The sequence below is a fragment of the Haliotis rufescens genome, unplaced genomic scaffold, assembly GCF_023055435.1.
Source record: "Haliotis rufescens isolate VD_foot unplaced genomic scaffold, xgHalRufe1.0.p SCAF_18, whole genome shotgun sequence".
In the NCBI taxonomy this organism is placed as follows: Eukaryota; Metazoa; Mollusca; class Gastropoda; order Lepetellida; family Haliotidae; genus Haliotis; species Haliotis rufescens.
Genome location: NW_025963868.1, coordinates 8,006,806 through 8,012,529, shown reverse-complemented (window position 1 = coordinate 8,012,529; position 5,724 = coordinate 8,006,806).

Genomic DNA, 5,724 nt, shown 5'->3' with positions numbered 1-5,724 from the left:
CATGAATCGTGATCCCGTAATACTATTACAATCCATTTTATATATCTAAAATAATTTTCTAGAATTATTTACAAGGATATATACATCTTTGTATATCTCATATGTCATTTGTATCGAGATTGCAAATGATTTCCTTTGATAAAAGTTCGGACATTGACATGCTGTTGACAAATGTAAGTGATACGTTTGAGCGTGGCGTAACGATTTGTTTTTGTTGTACAAAGTCAACAAACACTGCAAATAATGAAACATATCGGATAATACGCAAAATCTGAACTAATATACATTCTAAGTAAAACATTCAATATACAAAAATGCAGATTACGAACAATAAAAATAAAACAAATAATAAAAAACTTGCAATTTTATCTTTCATTTCTGAAACTGGAAGCATTTACCTCATATCATACATCGAGGCAACATATATGCAAAAGTTGGTAAGCAATCATCAAGAAAGTTCCAAAATAGATTCAAATTCAAAAGAAATTACATAATTTACGATTTATTGTCACTTGTTTACCATTTATTGACCGTTTCCTATTTTTTCGTTATTGTCTAAATCCGAAACCATAAAGCATTCCATGCCCGATGATTTGAAAATTATTTTCTGAAAACGACGGCAGCGAGGAGCGATATAACATATTGATATGCCATAATAATAACAACATAATATTGTTATTGGCATGTCATTGCAAGAAGATCCAATTAGAATATTGAAGATTCACGTACTTAACCAAAGAGTATCCAAGGAATGACCAATGTGTTTTTTATTGCAAATATGTATTTGTTTTGGCAATTCTTGTTACATGATGGCAAGAGCACTTTTATACACACCAACTAAGGAATGTGGGACACACCAACTGATGGAAATGTGATTGCATACAAGGGAAAAACAGGTTTGCAGCCGTACATGTATAAAATAAACCACATAAGGTGACATAAGGTGACATAAGACTTGGGGTTTGGCTGATAGAAAGAATACATCTGACAAGGGTAATCATGTATGCAGGGACATTTCTTTTCACTCCACCCAAAAGGCTGAGACACATAGAACCTGATTGAAGGACCAAAACTGACTGGATATTCAGAAACTTATCAAACAATCAAGGATGTCGGATCCAAGGCTGGTGATGATCTGCATTTATGTTGAATTTTTGGACATCACATTGACTGATAGACGAAATCCTGTCGCAACAGTTTATATTGGTTCATGTTCCGCTAGGACATGCTTTGGCGTCCCTGTCACACACCTGAGCATACTACAACAAACCTGGAAAGTCCTGCCACACTTTTTACACATGATTTCATTGGCGAGAACACAGAAAAAAATACTTCAGGTAGGATATTCTCCATGCAGTTTTCTCCAACATCAAACGATAATATTCTTTAATAAATAAAGGCTAACTCACCAGCTAAAGTGCCACCCTGGTTATTGTGATTAAACAAACACACTGTTACAATAAATTAATGTATCATAGTCATAAAATATAACTGAATATTTTAAAATATGTGAACAACTGTAAATAATTAAACATAAACAAATCTATCATCAGTCATCAATTATATTAATCAGATAATATGGTCTTTATTTTTATGGAATAAATTTGAAAATGCTCCGTTGAATAGTTCTAAAACCATGGCAGAATCTTGAATGTATTATAAAAGGAAAACTCCTTAAATATCCCAAATTTAATATGAAACTAACGCAGACAAATTGTATGTAGTATTTTACTGATGTATAAGTGACGTACTTGCGTTTATCTTTATCATAGCCAGCGACATTGAATGGCGATTGGTAAATATCAACAAAAGTTCAAATACAGGATACCATGAAACTTGCATGTGGCATGTTGATTCACAGTCTACAGTTTCCGAGTCACGGGCGCATGCGAGGTCAAACGGATTAAATAATACGCCAATTATATCGTAAAATTCACATTGTTATTTCAATTTAGTGGAGATTACTGATACTATGTAGTGATTTGTGTTTATTTCGAAATATTTCAAAATTAACTGTTCTTGTTTTGTAACGGAAGTATATGAACAGACTACCCCTGTCTATGACATCACATCCGGTGACCTTTGCACTCACTGAAATATTGCTACCAGATTTCACGATCTTCATTTTCGTTTCTCTCTCGTCATATTAAACAAACGAGAAATGATAAATGAAACATACATGAAGGCATACATATGAAGGCACTGTAAACTTTGTGGATATTAAAATAGCAATAGGTTATGCTGAGGTCGAGGGAAACGCGCCATGTTTGATTTTCTTACGACTGCTAACGTCATGACACGAGATTTGTATTTTCGTATATGATAAATGTTCAAACAAAACACCTAATTTTAGGATTGGTGAATATTTATGAGTCATCGTATTCTGCAAATTTTATAACATGACACGTGTGTGTGTCCTGTGATTGATATGATATCCCCGAAAATTAAGTTTTTTTTTCTGTTTATCGTTTGGATAAATAAATTTACTGAAAAGGTTTATAATTTCGAATTTATACTCACTTACAATTAATATATAGGAGATATGATTATTGTTATCAATTTGCGCAAATCTAATTTAAAAAGGTTCCTAACATGAAACGCAAACCACTTTCAAAAACGTATTTCAGGTAAGTTCAAGAACATTAAAAAAAAATAATTTTGTTTTGGTTTGAACCTTTGTATGGTTGAAAACATCAGAATATGTTCATATAGTAATGAGTAGTTTTCTATCAGGAATGAATAAGCAGATATGTTTTTTTAATTAGCTCTTGTTTAAACACTGACTGTCTGAAATCGTCAATCTTTTGCTGAAACAATTCAGCAGAATACGGTTAGCCAGGACTTTATGGCTTTTAGCTGTGAATATATAAACAGAGGAAATTCTAAACATGGAGCTCCCAAACAGCCTATGCCTATGTAGGAGGCGACCTAAAGGGATCGGTCGCTGGTCGGACTCAAGTGTTAATACATATATCCATAGGGACTGCTAATTACAATAAACTACGGTTATAACGAACTCAAGGGGACCACTCATTTTAGTTCGTAATGACCGCAGTTCGGCATAAGCATATATACAACAAATGGCCGGGATTAAAACAAAAGTTCGATATATCGGTAAGTTCGATATAAGCGTGTTCGTTATACACGTAGTTTACTGTACTACCTAACACCCATGCTGATTGTAGGAGGGGACTTAATGGATCGGCCGCTGGTCGGGATGGATGTGCATATGACTCCTGTTTTAATACACACTTCATCATTCAGTGACTGCTAATTACAGTAAACTACGGTTATAACGAACTTAAGGGGACCAGTAATTTTAGTTCGTAATAGCCGGAGTTCGGTATAAGCATATATACAGCATATAAACAACAAATGACCGAGACTAAAACATAAGTTCGTTATATCGGTAAGTTCGTTATAAGCGAGTTCGTTATAAACACAGTTTACTGTACCACCTATCACCCTTGTTTCGAGGTGAAGTCGAAACAGAGTAGTCAAAATGGAGAAATAACAAAACTCATGTTCATGTACTCCTAAACAACAGTTACATTCAAATCATTTGTTCCCTTATTTTACAGTATAAGATTTCCTTCCTATCAGATTGTCGGAATAGGCCATGGGACATTGTTTTTTTCCGCATTTTTCTTCGATGGATTGACGTGCACGTGTTGGGGTTAATGCCACCAATAAAATTGTGATGTCACTGTTAACATAATAAATTTGATTTCACCAACAAACCTTGTGATGTTGCTTTTTATTTGAAGCCTGTGATATAAAGTGCATTGCCAGCTGGTATTCTTTATAAACCTGGTAACACACGAAGGCACAGTTAACTATTCCTACGAGATTCATTAACAGAGACGGTAATTTCAATGTGTGTGTGTGTGTGTGTGTGTGTGTGTGTGTGTGTGTGTGTGTGTGTGTGTGTGTGTGTGTATGGTGTGTGTGTGTGTGTAGGGTGTGTTTATGTGTGTGTATGTGTGTGTGGTGTGTATGGTGTGTGTGTGTATAGGTGTGGTGTGTATGGTGGTGTGTGTGTGTGTGTGTGTGTGTGTGTGTGTGTGTGTGTGTGTGTGTGTGTGTGTGTGTGTGTGTGTGGTGTATGTGGTGTGTGTGTGTGGTCTGTGTGTGGTGTGTGTGTGTGTGTGTATGATGTGTATGGTATGTGTATGTGTGTGGTGTGTGTGTGTGTCAGCGGGGCGTTTGTATATGTGTGTGTGGTGTGGTGTTTGTAGGTATATATGTGTGTGTGAGTGTGTATGTGTGTAAGTATGTATGTATGTGTGAGTGAGTGAATGTGTGTATGTGTGTGTGTGAGTGTATGTGTTTCTTACTTTCTGCGTTTAACATGGATATCCAACTCAGGCGCAGTATACTGACATCGATCCGACCTTGTTTAACTTCTGAACGCTCTTTTAACGTTTCCACTCTCCCGTCAGATGCAATATCAACCAGACCACAAAGGCGGTGACATAATATATTTAACTTCTTCTGAAACATTTGTTTACAGCGTGGGCACAACAAAATTTTACAATACAAAAACACACCGGGCACCTTTATGAGTGGTATTGTGTTGCACTTATAAAACACCTCTAGCCCTGAGCCAGTAAATCTTTATCTTCTGGGAAAAACATAAAAGTACGAGGAGATAATTTCCACATCAAAACGGATATACACAAACAAGTATCGAAAACTTAATTGTAGGCGTAGATACAATAACCCAGGGCCATCCTTGTGTCTATTGAGGGGGGAGGGGGGCGTCCATTGTAGAACATTGTAGAAGGGACCTCCAATCACCTATTACTTTATTTTTTATTTCGTATATATAAGTGAGTGAGTATTGATTTACGCCTCACGGCGGGGTGCATCAGATATGGGATTCAGCCATCGTACCAATTTGGGGAATTGAACACTGGTCTTCAGCGAGACAAGTGAACGCTCTAGAGAGAGTAGGGGTTGATGGGCCCGATCTCCAGTCTCTAGGTTGTTTCACTGTACGTATGGCCTGTATACTACCCAGGGAGTTGAAAATGCTCACTGGAATGCGTGGTTACGGATTTACTGATCGGGGAACAAATATAAACCCAATGTGAGCAGAGGCGTAGTGGTTAGTATTAAATTTATGAATACTACAATATACATTGCAAGAATTTTTCTTTAGAATTTCAGACGATGGATATATCAAGTTTCGCAGCCAGATTCATCCTTGTCCTGGTACTCCTTCTCTGTTCTCTTGGTTTCTGCCATGGTAAGATCTATTCTTGTTTGGTGAAATGGGAACTTGGAATGCATAGTCTTCACAGAAGAACAAAGCACTTTACATGTACAATACACGTACGTCACAAAAGAACAATACACGTACGTCACAAAAGTACAATACACGTACGCCACAAAAGTTCAATACACGTACGTCACAAAAGTACAATACACGTACGTCACAAAGTACAATACACGCACGTCACAAAAGATCAACACACATACGTCATAAAAGTACAATACACGTACGTCACAAAAGCACAAGATAAGTCTATTCTTGTTTGCTGAAATGGAAGCTTTAGTTGCACTATGCATATTTGTCACAGAAGAACGAATCACTTCACATGTAAAATACACGTACGCCACAAAATTAAATGAACGTACGTCACATTAGCATAATACACGTACGACATGGAAATACAATACACGAACGTTACAAATGCACTATACACGTACGTCAAAAAA